This window comes from Python bivittatus, unplaced genomic scaffold, assembly GCF_059951505.1.
Source record: "Python bivittatus isolate LINGU-HERP-01145 unplaced genomic scaffold, Pbiv_v1 ctg000100_np1212, whole genome shotgun sequence".
NCBI classification, from domain to species: Eukaryota; Metazoa; Chordata; class Lepidosauria; order Squamata; family Pythonidae; genus Python; species Python bivittatus.
The window spans coordinates 4170001-4192634 of NW_028277038.1; positions in this window are offsets into that span (position 1 = coordinate 4170001).

Sequence of the window (22634 nt, forward strand, 5' to 3'; positions counted from 1 at the left end):
ACCAGGCATGATAAAATGACCCTTCATGTTGTCGACATTTCCAACATGCATTTGAAGTAGCTTTACATGTTCTAGACAATTTTTCTGGAGTCACATACCAACGGTACATCATTTTATAAAAATTCTCTTTGAGTTTGTCACATATTGTAAATTTCAAACCTTTTAATCTTTTTTAGACTTCTTTGTCGGTGATGTAAATTTTTTTTTCTACAACTGCTAATTCGAGGGAATTTACTTCAGAGGTTAAGGGGAAGAGAATTTTGGAGATCTGTTCATGGGTGGAATTTGATGCTGCTTTGTGAAGAAGAAGTGTGTATGACTGTCCTGTCATCCACAGTCTACCTATTCCTCAAGGCGTCTACAGGTTCCTTGGCTTTCTTTCCTTGAATTTGAAGGGAGGACTCCATAACTTCCTGCCGTATTGCCGCTAAGGCTGGTGCCTAGTGGGAATCCTGCCCTGGAGAAATCATGGGAATCTTTCCAGCAAAATTTTTCACCTGATTTCTCTGCTGACAGCACTGGTGGAGAATTTTGAAAGACTAACTGTGTCCTGCTTTATGACCATATCTAGACAGGTTGTATTTATAGTTTAAGAGCTCCTGAGGCTGTAGCTTCCATTGGAACATCGCCTTTGGTATTGCCAGGAGCTCTCCAAGGTGCTGAAGAGATCACATTTTTAATTCCTCCTCCCTGCAGGTTGTTGGTTGACTCCCATCCTTTCTGATATATCACCTTGAAAGTCTCCTTCACTTGGAATGGGGAAGTGAAGTCTAGAGGGATCTTTTTCAGTCTGCTCACCAAGGCAAAACTGAAAAGTCAAAAAAAAAAAATCTACAGCTACATTTCTTCTTTTTTTAAAGCATTATTCTTTCACTGGAACAAAAGGGAACCATTCACTGAATGGTCGAGGTGAAGGAAATCTGTGAAAATATTATTAATCAAGGGTTTGGTGCAGTATCAATTTGTTTTCTGACCCAAAGCAGATCAGAAGTTCGCAGCACCAGCTGCTGGGGGTGTTTTTCATAGAAGAGCAACAGCTGTTTAAGCATTTCCTTTCAGCTCACATTCCTTCACCCAGAATGTTGTAATATCTCACTGGAAGTCTCGGGTATGGATTCATTTTCTATTTACATATTTTGCAAAATGTGATTACTCCTGACACCTGAACAGTGGAGCCTCTGGAAATGCCAATGGTGATTCTATTTCTCTTGCAACTACAGAGGCATCTTAACAGTGTTTTAAGAGCTGTGCATATGGGCTATTATGTGCTGCTGGTAGATGTTCTCCTGGAGCAAAAGCAAGCAAGCATTCTGAAGCACCATCATTTTGCCATAAGCTGCTTGTTTTTAAGAAGCCACTGGACTCTTTTTGAATATATATGCAGATCGTGAGTTGTCACCATAATGCAGACATGAGCATACTTTTTTCAGGACCAAAGAGACATTTCGTCTTTCAATGAGCCTGCTAGGGACCGAACTACAGCAAGGGGAGGGAAGCAGAGACAAAAAAGATAGGGTTTGGCAAAATGTATGTCAAAATTAGATCAATTTGATCATCTGCACTCCCCAGTGAAATTGCTGCATTGTAAGTGCAGTCCTTCCTATAGGCAAGGTTGAAAGAAAGGATATTGATAATATCAATATTATCAATAATTATAATATCTGATAATATCAGATATTCAGCTGAACCCTGGTAAGACGGAGTGGATGTGGATACGGGGAGCCTCAAGATCTAGGACTTTGTCATTGGTTCTTGATGGGGTTGCACTACCCCAGACAGACCCGGTGCGTAATTTGGGGGTTCTCCTGGACTCACGACTCCTGTTCGAAGAGCAGGTGGCAGTCATGGCCAGGAGGGCCTTTGCACGACTTCGTGTTGTGCAGCAGTTACGCCCCTTCCTGGATCAGGGGGACCTCCGCACGGTCACTCATGCCCTGGTCACCTCTGGGTTGGACTACTGTAATGCGCTTTACATGGGGCTACCCTTGAAGAGTATCCGGAAGCTACAGCTGGTGCAGAATGCGGTGGCGCGGACAGTTCTTAATGCCCCTAGAAGGGCACATATAACACCGCTGTTGCGCAAGCTGCATTGGTTACCAGTTTGCTTCCGGGTCCAATTCAAGGTGTTGGTTATCACCTTTAAAGCCCTTCATGGCACGGGACCAGGTTATCTGAGGAACCGCCTCGCCCTGGTCACTTCAGCCCGTCCCACTCGGTCCAGCAGAGGGGGCAGGTTGCAGACCCCACCGGTCAGGGAACTTCGATTGGTGGGGTCTAGGCAGAGGGCCTTTTCTGCTGCAGCGCCCGCCCTATGGAACATCCTGCCTCCTGAGGTCCAGTGTGCCCCCTCCCTCATGGCCTTCAGGAAAGGGATTAAATCCTGGCTTTGCCAGAAGGCCTGGGGGCCAGAGGGGGGCCCGCACCTGTGGAGATGGCTGGTGGGAGGATGGGTTGCCCCCCCCCCCAGCATCTTACAGATTTTTATAGGGCCAAAATTAGAGGAGGTTTTTTACGGTATTTTAATATGTTTTTACATTATTTATAGTTTTTAGCCATCTTGGAGAGAATTGTATTTCTTCGTTTTTATTGTGAGCCGCCCAGAGTCACCCGTGGGGGAGATGGGCGGCATACAAGCCGAATAAATAAATAAATAAATAAATATTGGCATGGTTCTGCAAATGGCCAGGGACTTCTAAATAGTATCCTCCCCCCTCCACCCCCCACCCCCAATGCAATATTGCTGCTGTGATGTCATAATCACCTCCATATATCAGGATGAGTTAGCGAGACTCATCCTTCCTGCAGTGTCACCTCTGAAAGATAGTAATATCCTGCTTTGCTTGGTTCTGCTGTGAGGTTCTCAAAGAGCATCTGATCACAAGGTCCAAAGGATTGCTATTTCTCAGCGGCAAGAGGACCAGCATGTGGAAGTTGTGTGAATAATCCAGTAAAAGCTGACAAAACGTGTGAAGTCACAAAGAACTCCATTCTTGGCCCCACATCTCGATTATCATGCAACTTCATACTTCATGCACAAGAAGAGCTGAAGAAATCAATGCACTGGAGGTTTACAGTAGAACCTTCTACACACTGACTCAGAGGAAAAGCCCCGCTAAGTTCAACAGTGATGTCTAAGCTCTTGTTTGATTGCTTAAAGCCCACAATACTCTCACAACCTGGTTGGGGGGATGATGCAGGATAACTAGCCACCCCTTCAATTTGTTCCAAGCCTTTCATTCTCTCCCTCTTGCAAATGCATGGTGCAATTTTGCAACATAATCAATGACACTCATCAGAAAGAGAAGGAATTCGATCTGTTTTTGCTCTCAGTTTGAGCAAAAAGAAGCCTGAAACCAGTTTCAACTTCCCACAACATGAGGGCCAAACAAAATCTTGCAGCTCATCATCTTGCTCCAAGATTCCCCATAAAGCGAGCAAAAGCCACCGATTATATAGCCGATTGATTGTCACCCATCTTTTTATGGTTAAATATTGTATCAATCAAGACCTCCATTTTATCTCTCCAAGTTAAAGGTGCTGCTGTGGTGCCAATTAATTGGTTTAATATTGCAATCTAAGAAGCATCTTGCGGCATTGGATTAAATTATCTCCATCTCATCTAATAGATTTACAGTAGCCACAGTCCACAAACGTTTTGTGGAAATCTACAAACCATGCAGGAGAATAGCCATGGGCAAAAAAAAAAAAAAAAAATTCACATTCCTAAGCTGGAGCCAATTTACTTAATTTTACATTTTTCAACTAAGGAGAGCCTGTCTCTGATACACACCAATCTCCATTGATCCTTTCTAAGAGCTCTTAAAGGAAGCAGCCATAATGCCAGTGGAAATGTTGGGTCTTCTGATCATGGAACTAACTGTTGGGTCAACATATTCCTTTGCAGAGAGATTGGATGAAGCCAGGTTCTTACAAGTGCTCCTTCCTTAGCCCAGGAAGGAAACCAGAGGTTATGATATTTTCTTAGGAACCAGAATGTGCAACCTCTCTATGGCTTTTGGTTTCCTGATAGATGGCAAACTTCAAAATAGTCCTCCAGTCAGTTGCTGGATCTCTCTTAAATCTTCTGGTGTGTGAGCAGGTTTTTTTCCATGCTGGTTTGAGCATCCAAGTTCCAATTATATTTATACTGCAACATTCAACATACCTGACAATTCAATATTAGCTAAGGCAGGTCTCAGATTTGAGGAAACAGCACCCATGAGCAATTGCATTGGAACAAATGTGTTTCTTTCCAGATAATTATGCTGTGATGCTTGGATTTAGAGTGTGCTTGATGTTTTTGCCCCCTTTTATGAACTCTGCCACTGTTGCATTGAAACGTGCTTGATCCCAATAAAGAAAGAAAGGAAGGAAATAAGAAAGGGTGGGGTGGGGGGAATAAGAAAGAGACAGGCAAAGTTTGCCACAAGGAAACAAGTTGGGCAAAGAGTAATGCATTGAGCTTTTACTGCATTAACACTGGAAAGGTGAAGGTCAGAAAACTGCCCACACTTTCTATTAATAAGAAGCCCAGAACTTTAAGGGAACTACATCCCTTCATCTATCATGGAGAAGTGAAATACAGTAAGAGCTTTGTACTTTCAGGAAATAGAGCTGTGATTAACAAATTCCCTTTGGGGGAAAAATCATCATAGGAAGCAATTCCCCTGCACTGAACCAGCCAGTAAAGGAGTGTGGGGAATTTTAGAACCAACCAGGAGCGGAAGACACCTGAGGTTAGATTCTCAGTTCAAAATCCCAAATTTAGTCACTCCAGCTGAGAACAGGAAGGGCTTTGGAAGCAGAGAAATGTGTTTAGATTAGAAGATTGGTGGGTTAGAGGAGACACGCTGGCTGAAAGCCAGAAGGATGGAGACCCAGAAAGAGGAGAAGGTTATCTCCTCCAAGGATGAACTGTTAGATGAATGACATCATAACTATTCGGTGACCCCACTTTGTGTCTGCTTTGAAAAGAAGAACTTCAAACTCAGTCTTTCCTAACAGTCTAGCTCCACCTAGATCTTTTGGGATTACATCTTCCAGAATTCCAGGCATCAGGATCTTTAGTGGGTTACTTTTGAATGCTGATGATCATAAGAACTTATGCAGAACTCTGCTGAATCAAAATGAAGGTCCTTTTGGCCCAGCCTTATGTTGCCACAGGGGCTCTGCTAAGACCATAGAAAGGGCCAAAGATTGTTAAAAGTAAAAGGAAGGAATACAAAGTTGGTTTATTTGATCAAGATATGTTCTTATCCCTGGTAACCCTTAATGGACTTTTGCTGATCAGGACTGAATGATGAGGCTTTAAGGATTTGTTTATAGATAAGAGATGGGATATGAGAAGAAGAGATTGTTTGTTATATTTGAAGAGAAGGTGATAAGTTACTAAAATTGTTTTTTAGTAGACTTGTGATGAAGGGGGAAGTCATTTCTTTATATATTTCTTTTCTTTTTCTTTACTATATTCTTATTTCTTCTTTTCCATTTTTTCTTTTCTGCACTTTTTCTTTTTATTCTTTTCTTTTTGTATTAGTTTTTACCTTTTTAATTGTAACTTTTCATAACATGACGATGATAAAAAAGAAAGGAGCAAAGGCTACTATTCTCTCTTGGTAATATTTTCCATAACTGGCATTGACAGGCCTACCTCCTTCTTTTCCATAATAGGATTCAACCCTGCCTATTGGCCACAAAGCTGGGAAAGGTACTCTCGCTTAGAAGCCTGCAATTGTCAATGTAGACTTACCAGGAAAAGTTAGGATAGATATAGAATAGCTCCTTGGACAAGGTCTCTGAGCTGGAAGGAAGAGGCATCTACTGAACCAAGCTACATGGAGAGACAATTGAATGTGAAGTTCCTCTGTTCCTACAAGGAGCATTTCTCATCCCTAAATATATCTCTGAAGAAATGTGGTTATCCTAAAGGATTAAAGGGTGGTGGGGGAGAGAGAAATATCTTTAAAATCTGATCTGTGGATCTTGGTCTTTCTTCTAGTATATCACAAGGTTCTCATCTGAACCTTGCCATTTCCACAATCCAAACTGGTTTGCTTTGTTCTGGTCCCCCCCCCCCCCATCTCTGCTTTGACTTAAAATAGAGCACAGTTGGGTTTTGGAAAAGATTTCAAGCTCTTGTTGTTCTCTTCAAATGACTTCCAGTCTCAGAATACACAATCCATAAAGACAGACACCGACCCACGCACTCACACACTTACAGTCAGGTCCAGAAATATTGGGACATCGACACAATTCTAGCATCTTTGGCTCTATACACCACCACAATGGATTTGGAATGAAACAAACACAATGTGCATTGACTGCAGACTGTCAGCTTTAATTTGAGGGTATGTACATCCAACTCAGGTGAACGGTGTAGGAATTACAACAGTTTGCATATGTGCCTCCTGTCAGGTTTGGTCAGCACGAGGCTTCAGGGAAGCACGGGGCTGCAGGGAAGCTCGCAGCCAGACCACGCGGAATCCACCGGCGGTAGCTAGCGGGGAAAAGAGGAACCGAAAGCGCCGCTAATTAACGGGCCACCTGCGCCCAGCCAAACAGGAAAACCGCAGCGGAAGTTTTTAACTATAAACTGATAACGGCGCGAGCAAGCAAGGAACGGGGCCGCAGGCAGCGAAACAAGATCGCAACGCAGCACAGTACCCGCGGGCTTGCACGTAGCGGGGAGGAACCAACCCAGCCGGAGGGGGACTGGAGATCAAGGACAATGGACTCTGACCGATCCTGCCATCATGCACAATCAAGGGGGATTATTGGGGGGCCAATAATCCGCAGCTGCAACGTGATCGCGGGGGGGGGGAAAAGCGCGGGAAGGGGGGAATATAACAAGTGATGCAATTGTACCAAGCCAGTCCTGGCTTTGCTTGTGACTACTACATTACGCATGAGTAAACCTTCTTTGTGAACCACACGTGTCACGAGAGTTTCTCTGTCGAACGGGGCAAACCTCACATAAAGCCAGGACTCACCATTAGCGCTGCCCGGTACCACCGAGGAGCGTTTCTTTTCTCAATACAGGCATGACCAGCGACGAGGAATCCGGGGGTCAGCTGGAGCGCGAGGAACCCAGGCTCGAGGAGGGGCGGTCAGAGCCACCCGGGAGCGACGGGGCAGCAACCAGGGCCGGGCGCCCTCCATCCGAGCGGTGGTCGATGGGCGTGAACCAAGGGCCAGACGGTTCAGGTGTCACGATGACCTGAGGTTCCGGGTTCCGGAACCGCGAGTGGAGTGAGAAGTTCGCCCGACTAGAGGAGAGAGTCGAGCGGCGCCTAGACGCCATGGAAGCGATGCTCCAGACCCTACTACAGAGAGTGGGACCACCAGCGGTGAGCGATGGGGCGAGCAACAGGGGTGGCGGTCCGGCACCCCCGCCAGCACCACCCACGGCGCCCCGGTCGGAGGACCAACGGGCGGCAGACGCCCTGAGACTTCGAGGTATCACAGGGAAGTTCTCAGGGGACCCCGAACAGCTGCCGCACTTTCTGACGCACGTCAGGGGGTTCATGCAGAGGGGTGGTCACCTATTCGCTAGAGACGAGGACAGAGTATCCTACGTGGCCGAGCTGCTAGATGGCCAAGCAGCTAGCTGGGTGATCGGACTGTACGATGCCAACGCGGCGGAGCTACAGAGTTTCCCGGACTTCATGCAGGCGCTCCAGGACAGATTCGAGGACACATTGAGCGCCAAGCGGGTGGAGGACGACATCCTGCAGTTCAGACAGCGGGGCAAATCGGTATCGGAGTATGCCCTGGAGTTCCGGAGATTGGCAGAGAAGCTCACGGACTGGCCGGAGTCCCTGAAGGTGAAGTATTTTAAGAGGGGGCTCAACCCAGAGATCCTGGAGCGGGCACTGGGACGGGACGACCCGCCCACAGTGAAGGATTGGATCTGGCTGGCCGGAACGGCGGAATCGGCATGGCGGCAGATCCAACAGAGCGCGAGACGACGGGACCAGACGAGGGACCAGCCGAGGGAGAGAACCCCCGAGGAGAGGCGGAGCAGTCGGCGGCAGTCCACCGGGGGGCGAGAGGCGACCAGAGCCCCAAACCTGTGCTTCCGGTGCGGAGGCAGAGGCCACCGAGCGGCGCAGTGCCCGACGGAGCGGGAAGGAGCCCCACCACGGCCCGAAGTCAAGCCCCCGCGTGCGACCGGGAAAAGGACCGGCGACCGACCGCGGAAGGGGGCAGTGGCGGCGGTGACCGAGAAAGGACGCGGGGGGTGGTCGACCCCGGAGACGGCGTCCTCCGGAGAGGACTCGGAGCCGGCGGGAAACGAGGCGCGCTCGCATTGAACGGCGTCCCAGTGCGAGCAGGGGAGTCGAGACGCACGGACCCAATAGGAGATGAGGACTGCCCACCGTTCCGGGTGAGAATACACATCCGGGGGGTGAGATCTGGAGGGGAGGCACAGCTGCGGGCGCTACTGGATTCAGGCTGCACCCACTGCTTGATGCACCCAGCGGTGGTCTCGGGGCTCGGACTACAGCTGAGGCGCCTCCGGGAGCCCATTTCATTCAGCCAGCTAGATGGCACGCTGGCAGGGGGGGGGCCAGCTCAGTATTACACCGAGCCGGTCCAGATGACGATCGGGAGCCACCGGGAAGAACTGAGATTTGTGGTGGTCCCGGTGGCCGACTACGCGGTGGTACTCGGCTTGGCGTGGCTGCGGCGGCGGAACCCACGAGTCGACTGGACGGCGGAGGCAGTGCGGTTCGGGGTCGACAGACCGGCGAGGTGCGAGAGCAGAGGGGACCGAGCCGTGGAGACGGAGGTGGCCGCAACCATCGGCGGGCAAGTGGAGGGTCCGGTACACCGGGAGACGGGGCGAGAGCAGATGGAGCCTGAGACCCGGGCGGCAACGGTAGCAGTGGCAGCGCCAGAACCCCGGAGACCCGCTACGATCCCGAGGCGTGGGGAGGCGGCGGCGACTGGCGAGACGACCGCAAAGCGAGAGGCCGGGCCCGGGGAACCCACGACCGGCGGCGGAATCCCGAGGCAGTATCGAGATCTGGCGGCAGCGTTCGGGGAGAAGGAGTTCGACCAGCTCCCACCACACCGGCCCAGTGATTGCGCCATCGAGTTAGAGCCAGGAGCGACCCTGCCTAAGCCGAAAATGTACTCCCTGTCAAGGAGGGAGATGGGGGCCTTGCGGGAGTTCATAGACAAGAACCTAGCGCGGGGATTCATCCGACCCGCGAAGTCACCATTAGCGGCCCCGGTGCTATTCCGGGAGAAGAAGGATGGCTCGCTCCGAATGTGCGTGGACTACCGGGGGCTGAACGCAATCAGCACGGAATACAAATACCCCCTCCCCCTGATGAAGGACTTGATGTCGCATCTATCTAAGGGGAGGGTGTTCACAAAACTGGACTTGCGCGAAGCTTACTTCAGTGTCAGGATCCGCGCAAAAGATGAGTGGAAGACGGCGTTCAACACGCCGCTCGGAAGCTACCAGTTTTCCGTGATGCCGTTCGGATTAAAAGGGGCCCCGGGGGTATTCATGCAGCTAATAAATGAGGTGCTGCACAACCTACTCTACCGGGGCATCCTGGTCTACCTGGACGACATCCTCATCTACACTGAAACCCTGGCGGAGCACGTGAGCCTGGTGCGCACGGTGCTCCAGAGACTGCTGAAGGCACAGCTGTACGCAAAGCTATCGAAATGCGAGTTCCATCAAGAGCAACTAGACTACCTCGGCTACCGAATATCCAGCCGGGGAATCGAGATGGACCCGGCGAAAGTAAGGGATGTCCTGGGCTGGGAAGCGCCGCGAACCCGGAGGCAACTCCAAAGCTTCCTAGGGTTTGCGAACTTCTATAGACAGTTTATCCCGAACTTCGCCCAAATCGCCCTTCCCCTAACCGACCTGCTAAAAACCAAGGGCACTGGGAAACCCCCCAAGCCCAGCATGGCACTTGCGTGGACTGCAGAATGCCAGGGGGCGTTTGAGGAGCTAAAACGGCGGTTCACAGCGGAGCCGATCCTGCGCCATCCCAACCCGGACCGGCGGTTTATAATCCAAGTAGATGCGTCAGACGTGGCAACGGGGGCAGTCCTGCTCCAGCCCAGCCCGGAGGGGCCCATCCACCCATGCGCCTACGCCTCCCACAAATTCACCGAGACGGAGAGGAGGTGGATGGTGTGGGAGAAAGAGGCGTACGCGGTCAAGTGGGCACTGGCTACGTGGAGGCATCTACTGGAGGGGGCAGCTGAACCGTTTGAGGTGTGGACGGACCATAAGAACCTCGAGGCCCTGAAGACCCCGCGTAAGCTATCCCCCAAACAGGCGCGGTGGTCCCAATTCTTCGGGAGGTTCAGGTTCACCCTAAAACACATCCCCGGGAAGCGCAACTTCCTAGCAGATGGACTGTCTCGCATGCCCCAGCACGCCAGCCTACGGGAGGAGATCGTGGACTCCATCATCCCGGCCAGCAGACTGGCTGCAAAGGCGGTGACCCGAAGCCAGACCAAGGGGGAGCGACGGGACGCGGCGCCTGAAGTAAGGCAAGGGTTCGCGGAGGCGGCGGAGCGGGACGCTTGGCTCAAGCAGAACCGAGAGGCGCTAACCAGCCAAGAGGGGTTGTGGTGGTACGAAGGAAAGCTGTACGTGCCCGAGGGTTGCCGACGGGAGGTCATGGAAAGAGCCCACGACAGTCGGAGCGCGGGGCATTACGGCTTCGTGAAGACGCTCCACTTAATCCGGCGGCAGTTTTGGTGGCCCACGCTCCGGAAGGACGTGGAGGCGTACTCGGGGGGTTGCCCGGTGTGCGCGACGGCGAAAGGGGCTAAAGGCAAACCTAGAGGGCTACTCCAGTCGGTAGCGGAACCCGACGGCCCTTGGCAAGAGGTCGCCATGGACTTCATAGTGGAGCTCCCGGAGAGTAAGGGGAAGACCGCCATTTGGGTGGTTACGGACTTATTCTCCAAACAAGCGCAGTTTGTAGCGTGCCGGCAAGTCCCCACGGCCGAGAGGTTGGCGAGACTGTTCGTGCAACATGTTTATCGACTACACGGCGCGCCCCGACGGATCGTCAGCGATCGGGGCGGCAACTTCGTCGCACGGTTCTGGAGGGAGTTCCTGAAGCGGGTAGGGACAAAACAAGCCCTTTCTTCTGCGGCGCATCCGCAGACGGACGGAGCCACGGAACGCCTGAACGGGGGGCTCGAACAGTACCTGCGCTGCTACGTGGGGCACCAACAGGACGATTGGGCGGAGCTACTACCATTCGCGGAAGTGGCATACAACAACGCCGTCCACAAGAGTACCGTGTTCTCTCCGTTCAAAGTAGCCACCGGGAGAGACTTCGTCCCCATGCCGGAGTTGCCTCAGCCGGAATCCCAGATCAACTCCCTGGACGCCTGGTTCGCCCAAATCGACGCGACCCGGCGAGCGGCGCACGCGGCATTGCAAAGAGCCAAAGCCGACTACAAGAAAAACGCGGACCGCAAGAGGCTCCCCGAGGAGAAATGGAAAGTGGGGGACCAGGTGTATCTGTCAACCAAAAACCTAAAGACGCACCAGGCATCGAAAAAACTCAGCCCGAGGTTTGTGGGGCCGTTCCCCATTGCAGAGATCATCAATCCGGTGACCGTCAGGCTGACGCTCCCGAAAAGCCTCGGGAAGATCCACCCGGTATTCCATTGCAGCCTGCTAAAGCTGCACCAGCCGGGGAACGCCTGGCACAAGGCAGAGGGAGTGCCACCACCCATCATGGTCGGGGGGGAGCAGCACTTCGAAATCAACCAGATACTGGACGCCCGGAGGCACAAGGGGCAGACCCAGCTCCTAGTGCAATGGAAACATTTCCCCAAGTCCCACAGCGAATGGGTGAGTAAAACCCACATAAGGGCGCCGGACCTAGTGCGGGACTTTTACAATAAATACCCCGGGAAGCCGAAGTAGAGCCGGGGGGGGAGTTGTCTTCAGGGGGGCGGCATGTCAGGTTCGGTCAGCACGAGGCTTCAGGGAAGCACGGGGCTGCAGGGAAGCTCGCAGCCAGACCACGCGGAATCCACCGGCGGTAGCTAGCGGGGAAAAGAGGAACCGAAAGCGCCGCTAATTAACGGGCCACCTGCGCCCAGCCAAACAGGAAAACCGCAGCGGAAGCTTTTAACTATAAACTGATAACGGCGCGAGCCAGCAAGGAACGGGGCCACAGGCAGCGAAACAAGATCGCAACGCAGCACAGTACCCGCAGGCTTGCACGTAGCGGGGAGGAACCAACCCAGCCGGAGGGGGACTGGAGATCAAGGACAATGGACTCTGACCGATCCTGCCATCATGAACAATCAAGGGGGATTATTGGGGGGCCAATAATCCACAGCTGCAACGTGATCGCGGGGGGGGAAAAAGCGCGGGAAGGGGGGAATATAACAAGTGATGCAATTGTACCAAGCCAGTCCTGGCTTTGCTTGTGACTACTACGTTACGCATGAGTAAACCTTCTTTGTGAACCACACGTGTCACGAGAGTTTCTCTGTCGAACGGGGCAAACCTCACACCTCCCACTTGTTAAGGGACCAAAAGTAATGGGACAATTGGCTTCTCAGCTGTTCCATGGCCAGGTGTGTGATATCCCCTCAGTACCCCAATTACAATGTGCAGATAAAAGGCCCGAGTTCATTTCAAGTGTGCTATTTGCATGTGGAATCTGTTGCTGTCAACTCTCAGGATGAGATCCAAAGAGCTGTCACTATCAGTGAAGCCATCATTAGGCTGAAGAAACAAAACAAACCCATCAGAGAGATAGCAAGAACATTAGGCGTGGCCAAAACAACTGTTTGGAACATTCTCAAAAAGAAGGAACGCACCGGTGAGCTCAGCAACACCAAAAGACCCGGGAGACAACGGAAAACAACTGTGGTGGATGACCGAAGAATTTGTTCCCTGGTGAAGAAAACACCCTTCACAACAGTTGGCCAGATCAAGAACACTCTCCAGGAGGTAGGTGTATGTGTGTCAAAGTCAACAATCAAAAGAGGACTTCACCAGAGTGAATACAGAGGGTTCACCACAAGATGTAAACCATTGGTGAGCCTCAAAAACAGGAAGGCCAGATTAGAGTTTGCCAAACGACATCTAAAAAAGCCTTCACAGTTCTGGAACAACATCCTATGGACAGATGAGACCAAGATCAACTTGTACCAGAGTGATGGGAAGAGAAGAGTATGGAGAAGGAAAGGAACTGCTCATGATCCTAAGCATACCACCTCATCAGTGAAGCATGGTGGTGGTAGTGTCATGGTGTGGGCATGTATGGCTGCCAATGGAACTGGTTCTTTTGTATTTATTGATGATGTGACTGCTGACAAAAGCAGCAGGATGAATTCTGCAGTGTTTCGGGCAATATTGTCTGCTCACATTCAGCCAAATGCTGCAGAACTCATTGGACGGCGCTTCACAGTACAGGTGGACAATGACCCAAAGCATACTGCAAAAGCAACCAAAGAGTTTTTGAAAGGACAGAAGTGGAATGTTATGCAATGGCCAAGTCAATCACCTGACCTGAATCCCATTGAGCATGCATTTCACTTGCTGAAGACAAAACTGAAGGGAAAATGCCCCAAGAACAAGCAGGAACTGAAGACAGTTGCAGTAGAGGCCTGGCAGAACATCACCAGGGATGAAACCCAGCGTCTGGTGATGTCTATGCATTCCAGACTTCAGGCTGTGATTGACTGCAACGGATTTGCAACCAAGTATTAAAAAGGGAAAGTTTGATGTATGATTATTATTCTGTCCCATTACTTTTGGTCCCTTAACAAGTGGGAGGCACATATGCAAACTGTTGTAATTCCTACACCGTTCACCTGAGTTGGATGTACATACCCTCAAATTAAAGCTGACAGTCTGCAGTCAATGCACATTGTGTTTGTTTCATTCCAAATCCATTGTGGTGGTGTATAGAGCCAAAGATGTTAGAATTGTGTCGATGTCCCAATATTTCTGGACCTGACTGTACCTGTGAAGGAGGAGTGAACAAGAAAGAACTTGGTGCAATGCCTTGTCCATCCAGAAATTATATCTAATAGTTTATTCAGACAATGACCAGCAAATGTTTTAATAAAACACAACACCGAAGTAAAATCAAATCAATGAGATAAAATACCAGCATCACCAAGACAAAATAGCACATAAAAGTATGACATACACTGCGATAATGGTGCATTAATTACCTGTGCCGGGGTAAATCTAAAATATTACAGGCTATGAAGTGAAATATATGTCATCTAAAAACAAGAGAGCTAGTGTGTGCTAAATCTAAAGTGATAAATAAAACAGAAGTGATTATTGCTGTAACCAGTTATGCCTTATTTTCATTGCAGCAACAAAGAATTTGGCTACTGCGCAGGGGAGAAACGCTTTCAAATCTTCTAGAAGATGGTTCATCTAGAAATTGTCCGGTCTTCCTGGAAATTTACATCTTAGGGGCAGAATACAAGCAGACCTGATATCCCCATAGAATTTACAATGGGGTAATGCATGAGAAATGGTTTTGATCTCCCTTGTCACCACATGGGCAAGTCCGCTTGGTTAATGGGATTTTGGAGTATCTGCCTTGCAGCAGGGCGGATAGGAGGATGTTACACCTGCCTTTGAAAAATGCTATTCCTGTCCATCCAAATAAATTACCCTAGTAAAAACATCCTCTCTTTCGCTGCATTTCCAAATTTATATCTGCAAAAGGGAATGTGCTATTCATTACTTAAATTAAAAATGATACAGACATTCTCACCTGTTAGAAGATAGTGCCAAATGTGGAAACATGGACTCTCTGTAGGTAACCATGGCAGGAACTCCTGTGCCTAGCATTCAGCAAAGTTTCATCCTGCATTATTAATGTCAAGGAAGGAAGGAAGGAAGGAAGGAAGGAAGGAAGGAAGGAAGGAAGGAAGGAAGGAAGGAAGGAAGGAAGGAAGGAAGGAAGGAAGGGAGGGAGGGAGGGAGGGAGGGAGGGAGGGAGGGAGGGAGGGAGGGAGGGAGGGGAGGGGAGGGGAGGGGAGGGGAGGGGAGGGAGGGGAGGGGAGGGGAGCAAATGGATGAAGAAGGAAAGGAAAAGAAAGGAAAAAAGGAAAAGAAAGGAAAAGAAGGAAATGGATGAAGGAAGGGAAGGGAAGGGAAGGGAAGGGAAGGGAAGGGAAGGGAAGGGAAGGGAAGGGAAGGGAAGGGAAGGGAAGGGAAGGGAAGGGAAGGGAAGGAAGGAAGGAAGGGATGAAGAAGGAAAGGAAAAGAAAGGAAAAAAAGGAAAAGAAAGGAAAAGAAGGAAATGGATGAAGGGAAGGGAAGGGAAGGGAAGGGAAGGGAAGGGAAGGGAAGGGAAGGGAAGGGAAGGGAAGGAAAGGAAAGGAAAGGAAAGGAAAGGAAAGGAAAGGAAAGGAAAGGAAAGGAAAGGAAAGGAAAGGAAAGGAAAGGAAAGGAAAGGAAAGATAAAATACTGGGGATGGGGAAGGTATAGAATTCATGAATTTTTACTAGGTGAAATGCTAGGAAATGATTGTATAAAAAATGGGGAGGAACCTTACGTATAACCTATCCCCTAAAGTTTCAGCACATTCCTTCACTTGGACAAAATAAATAACTCCACCACCACCATCAAATTGCTGGGCAACAGTGTGGGAAAATGCAGAAAACAATTTGGCACAGCAGTCGTCGGTTTTCCTCTTCTTTCTTCCGATTGTCATGCTGCTTGTTCCATGAACCGTGTTGAGCTCATGGTGTTTGCTTGTCTGCGGAACTGGGACACGCTTGCAGAAATCTGGGGTGGGGGGGATTTGCCTTAGCTGGAAGCTGGGTGGAGGTTTGGGTTCTCATTTCACAAAATCTGAAAAGTTTTAGGACTGTAAAGTAATCATTTAAATGTGGAGAAGATGAATTAGGGGAAGCAGAAGTGAGGCAGGGAGGTTGGGGACCCATTTGGTGCTACGTTGGGGTCCATAAATCATCCAGTTGACAATGCCAATAGAAGGCTGAAGGCCATTTACTTGTCTTACGTTGATGCCAAATTCATTTGTTATTCCTTTGCAGAAGAGGGCAATTCAGGATAGTGCAATGAGAGGAGTTCGATCTGTCAAGTTGCCCACAATCGTAGCTACACCCAGAGTTGCTTTGCGTGAGATGGGCGGCTCTATAAATGTGACATATATAAATGTGACAGATAAGGCATAGCTTCGAGGTTTGCAGCAGAATTGATTTTCGCCTCTCCCTTCAGTGACATTCAGAGAGTTTTGTAACTTTTCTCTTCCCTTATTGGTTGGAGGATACAGTGTCTCCAGAGTGGGGATTACATGTCCCCCTCCCCCCAAAAAAAAACAGCTTTGCAAAATTTACAGATGGAAAGAACTTTCCATTTGTACTTACGGTAGGACAAGAGCTGGGGTGGTCTATGAGAGTCAAAAACCAGAAAGATTCTGATAGCGTTTTTTAAGAGTAGCCAATTTTATTGCGAGACATCAGCTTTCATGAGCTGGGGCTCCTTTCAGCAGATGCGTGGAGTGGCTTGGCTGATTCAGGATTTAAATACACTGGGATGAAGCAGGAGGGAAAAAAGGAAAAGAAGGGTAGAAGACTCCTCCATGCATTGTGACGCAGTGAACTGCAGCTCACAAAAGCTGATGCCTTACAGTGAAATTGGGTAGTCTTAAAATGTGCCACCAGATCCTTTCTGACTTGTACTTAGGTAATTTACTTCATTTTTTTACTACTAAGGCCCCCCTAAGTGGCCCAGAATAAATCCATAGGAAACCGCTCACGTGCCCTTATGCGGAAATAGATGATTAAAATACAACAAAATTGTTAGGTGCAACAAAATCATTCCAACCCAACCAGCACCAAGGAGACCAGCAACAAAGCCAACCACGTTAAAAGCCAGCTAGAACAAAAACATTGTTACAACCCTCTCAAAACATGAAAAAGCAGAAGCCCACCCAACACTTCTTCTCTCTTTGTAGCCGAGCATGCCGCTCAAGGTGGTAGAAGATGAAGAAAGGCTACCGATGGAGAACGCAGGAACAGTGGAGATCCAATAGGAGAAGTTAGTCCTTCAGTATAAATCATGATTGGGAGCCCACGTTCCCCTTCTGAGGAATCTATTTCCCCATAAGTGAAAGAAGAGAGCCATGACTTAAAGGTGGGACTGGGTTTCTGTCCAGGCACATGGATGACCCAAGTCTTGGTTTCCAGCATCTCCAAGTTGAGTTGAGGAGACCTTCTGTTTGGAAATTCTGGAGCGCTGGTTCTCCACAGGTAGACAAGACTGGGTTCAATGGACCATTCTGGTCTGCTTTTGAATCTCGACTGATTCAGTAGCAGAGATGTAAGGCAAGTTCCAAATGGAGGTCCTAGCATTTCCAAGCAAAGTGTAGCAACATGGCTTCAAAACCCCTGGAGAGCTACTATCAATCAGGGTGGGCTGTTCTGAATTCAGGGAACCAAAAGTCCGGCTATGTATTTTAAGGTAGCTTCCAAAGATCAGAGTCCACTTTTCAGTCCATGATCATATGGTCTCACTTGGGTCATGAAGTTATGAGTGCAAGAAAACGGAGAAGCAAAAGTGGGATGAAATGAAGAAAAGCCTGGGTGGGATGGAACTATACTGTAATTTCTTAGAAGTAATTTGGTGATACGTAGAGATCAATATTTCTTTGTAGGACACAGCTGGCACTCTGAGCATTTGCCTCTGTCATAAACATCTAATCAGAAGGGGGAGGAAAGGAAAACTACGTGGAACTCACCGTGTATTGTAAATCAATGCTGAAATTATAGTTATTATTGCAACTCACAGTGGTTCTGTGTATACCTGAATAGCGTTGGTTCAGGCACTCCAACACTAGATAACTCAGTAATCAGATGTTACTTGCAGGAGGCTGTGTGTTTCCTCCTGTGTAATATTCCCTTCTTAATGTCATACCTGTTTTTTCCTTGGCAATTGCCATGGGAGGAGAGGAATCAGAAAGTACACTGATTCTTCAAAACCTTCTAAGCAAATATGGGGTGGAGGGATGGGGAGAATCACGAGGCTGCCCACCCTCAAGGGAAGAAACAAGGAAATGAAAAGTCTTCAGCAAGTTACATCTACTCCAGTGCTGGAATTGCTTGTAGAAGTTTGACAAATGAAATTTTGGAGGATTGGTACCCAAAATATTCTACAAAACAAGTAAGGAACAGGGTCCATTTCTCCTGCACAGAAGGATGCAGGTAACAAGTGGTTAAATAAATTGCTTCTGTTTTCCTGTAGACCATCTTAAAATTACTACCTTTCTGGTAGGCTGTCTTAAAATTACTTCTCTTCCTGAAGAGAGCCTTAACGATACAATGGAGTGATTTATCTTGCCACCTTTGACTTTCTATCAATAGAACAACACCCATTTTACAAGTTCCTTGTTACCAGACATCCTTGGCTGCTGGAATTGCCCTCCAAAAAATCAATATGGCTTTGTGAATGAGAACATCTTTATCTCTTTCCTCCCTGTTGTGATATATTGGTTTGATCCATTTGTTTGAGTTGATGCAGTTTTACCCATTGGTTTCTCCTGTGACATGGACATGGTTCTGCTGAATCACTTCTTGAGGATTCCTGTTGGGCTCAGCATGGCAAGACAACAGATTTGGGGCCAAAATTTGTAGCTGAGATGAGAAGTGGTTGGTCCCCACCAACCACTTTTAAGCCAGTTGGATACTTAATGTTTAATGAAGGTGGAGCTGATTTTTCCATATTTCCATAACCAGATAAAGGTTCAGATAACAAAAGATAAGATGATAGGGCTTTTAAGAATGGCTTCAGAAGGGGACATAAGAAGTTGTAGGCCTCTTCTACAAAGTAATGTGCGCCCCCCCCCCCCCAGCTTTTTGATGTGAAATACACTGTTACTTCTTTTCCAAGAATTGAACCTCTGGCTCTTAGCTCAACCACTCAGAATGGTTTCTCTTTGATCTTAATAATTGTGCAAACCCTTTGAAAGCTGATTGAAGCAGCTTGCAAGGCATCTATGTCATCCTGGAAAACGAGATGGCTGTGTTAAATGGCTCTGAGAGCCCTTGTTCAGTTTTAGAGGTTAGTCCTCAAGAACTTGGCTCTCAATGTTATTAGGAGCCTCTCTCATTACAGCATCTGTAAGGAGAAGCCGACAGAGAGAGACTTTTATTGCCAACTTCCTTATCTCTTCTGTCTAAAAGGACACCTGCCAAGGTCATCAGGATTGAAATTATCTAAATGAAATCTGCAGTTTCCAAGGGCCACACTACGATAAGCAGCAGGCAAGCGTTATCTTCAAGGTGAACACTCAACCTTTTTTACCCTAGAGCTAGATTACATGGCAATTATGTCTTCCTTCAAACTCATTTGCAGGGAAGCCGTGGAGAACTTGCTACCACCTTGGGCTAACCATAATCTACACACTTCTTGGTTATTATGAAGCAGAGACGGAGCTTTTCCCACACCCCAAAAATCATTTCAAAAATGACATTGGAGGTTGAGGTCACCAGCAATTCAGCGATAGCGACTGTTTGTAAAATAGCTAGGAATAAATATTTCTCAACTTCCGAACAGACCGTTTTATCATATTAGTTACAGGATCATTTTCAAAGCCAGTTAAGTCTATTTTTCACCCCTGGGGATGAACAAACACTAAACATTCTGTACTACCCAGGGGAATAGGGTAAAGCAATCTAACTTTGCAAGCTTTCCTGTGATCAGTGGGTTTACTTTTGAGTAGGCACGCCCGCCCGCACATATAGGAGGAGCATGTTATGAACAAACTGTACCATTTTGGAATTTTGGACCTTACAGAGGGTATAACTGTGTGCATTTTTTAATCATTACATGCCCAACGTGAAGGTCTGCTCCCAGTGGACCTTAGGTGAACCACTTGATTGAAAAAACAAGCCACATTCCTTCAAGATGCAGTGGAGAAAGGTGGAATAGATAAGGTGGCTGGACGTTTGCCAAATTAAAACTATTTAAATCTTGATATGGGAAGGGTTGGAGCACAATTGCATAGAACATATATCTCTGTTCTCTGGTTCAGTTATCATCAACAACAACTTCCTGTCATTTCCAAAATGAACCTGCAATCTTCTTACTGCTACGCCTGTCCAAATCAATGCAGTCAAATTTTCTTCGGCGACCATTTAGCAATCATATTAGCTGAGCTTTAATGCCAAGGAATAATATTAGCGGTCTCCATGGAACTGTTTTATTGTATTTCACAACCCCTCCCCCTAGAAAAAAATACTGGAAATCTGTCTTCCCAACGGAATTTGTGGAGCCACTGGAAGAAATAAAGAATGGAGACTAAGCTTTCCCCCCTGTTCATCTAGGGAGTGATTAAAGGCCTGTCTCTTTCACTTTCTCGCTCCCCACCACGTATTCTTCGGCTTCTTCTTCCAATAGCAACCTTTAAAAAAAAAAAATCATTGTTACTTTCCAGCCCAGATTTCATAGGGAATACTGCTGACATTTGATTGATCACACGCCTCATGTCCCGGATGTTAAGACAAACAAATCAATTTATGCATCTAAAATACAAGTACATTCTCAGAATATCTCTATCTTACTGACATTGTCTGCTTAAGTTGTATGTCTGTTTCCTCCATTTTAGGGGCTGGGATAAGCAAAGGAAAAATATTTCATATGAATACTAGAGCCCAAGGGAAACCTGATAAAACTATTTCTCTTCCAAAACAGTGCTCTTGAATTATTCTAAGCATTAAGTTAGACAGTTCTCTTTCTCATCCATAGCAGCCTCTCTTTGAGAATCCTTCCCTTTTCTATTCTTTTTTTTTTTTTAATGTATAAACCTAAAAGTGGGAGATTTCCAAATGAAAATAAACTCCCACAGCCATTTTGTAACTGGGCGGTGCCTAAATCTAAATAAATAAACAACCAAAAGGCTATTCTGCTTAAGGAATGAGCAGAAAGCAAGTGTAATTAGTAGCTTGCCCCTCTGAAAACACCATTATCAAAAAATAGTCTCTTTTTTTCAAATAATATGAAGGTTTTTAATTGTATCTGTAGTTGGACCATTGCTTCTAAGATGTGGCAGAAGGTATGCCTTGTGTTCACTGTTACACTCAACCATATTTTTTTCTTGTTTTGTTTTAAATCACAGGGCGATCTGATGCATAATTCCTTAGAAAAACCTCGCTGAGTTCAGCATCACTTTTCCCTTGGTAAATACATAGGATTATAGCTTTATAAAGATACCAACCAGATTAATCATGACTCAAGCCCTTGCATTTCACTTTATTACACTGTATTCTTAGTGGTTCTTAAATCCAATCATGGTTGTTTTTGTCTCCATGCATGCCTGGAGCCAAAGAGATTATTTGTACAAAATCTTGATTGATTAATTGATTTGGCAGATATGCACCCCTCTCTTTTCAACAAAACAGCACATTGCCTCCATCAAATGCTGTAGCTACAAAATCTTCCATTTAAAGAGCTCCTCCAGTGGAGAGGTTCCTTTCTGAGATCTTCCCTAGGGATGTAATTGAAGCACCACCAAGGAGATGGCTGCTAAGCTAAACTCAAGAATGTCCTGACCCAGGCTTCACAGAAACTGTCTACCAGATTTTTGCTCTTATGTTTCCTCTGAAGTGCTGTTTTGGCAGTTACAATCAATAGCCTCCTCAGCATAGTACCTTAAATGCTGTGATATTTGTTCAATAGGTTTGTTAAGAAAATGCTAGGGAGAGTCACAACTTCAAAGTTCTGCCAGCAAGGCCAAAGTTGAAGGACCCCATTGTTAAGGGGGTACCTTTGAAGCATCCATCACTGGCAGGATCTCTCAGTCCCTCAATAATTTATGGACTCCTTGTCCCCTCTTGTAGTTCTGTAAGAGCCCAAGCCATTTGCAAGATTTGAAATATTGTTCCACAGAGACAACTTCTCATGATTTTCTTGGGTTCAGAGAATGGCGAAGCTGGGGACAGTCCTTCAAACTGAGAATTTCAGTTTCCTGGTTTTAAAAAGGAAGAGAGGGAGATGCTGTTTAGTCTTTGAAATGGAAGCAGACCTTTTAAAGGAAAAACAGGTGTCCTCTGGTAATGCATCCATAGAAACGGTCTGCTTCCAATACCAGCCAACTCACTCCAGGAGTGCCAGGAAGGAAGGAAGGAAGGAAGGAAGGAAGGAAGGAAGGAAGGAAGGAAGGAAGGAAGGAAGGAAGGAAGGAAGGAAGGAAGGAAGGAAGGAAGGAAGGAAGGAAGGAAGGAAGGAAGGAAGGAAGGAAGGAAGGAAGGAAGGAAGGAAGGAAGGAAGTTCACTTAGCATTTGCTGTGAATATACCTGCTGGATCTTTAGTTGACCTGTTACACGAAAATAAACTTCATGTACCATCCTTTTACTTGCAATGTGGGCAGAATCTTGCCTTCTCCTTTGATACTGTGTGTGCTAGATGTCAATGTAAGGAATGGCATGAGTGAGGCAGGAGATGAAAGAGGATGCTGTGAATGATGTGGTATGCCCAAAAACCAGGTGTCTTGCTAGGATGAAGTAGAAGATAGTAGGACCATGAAACATTCCAGCAATGAAATCTGTTGCTCAAACCAATGTATTAATTCATCTCTGGGATCCCAACTTGCTATTAATTTATCTAAGGGAGACACACGTTCA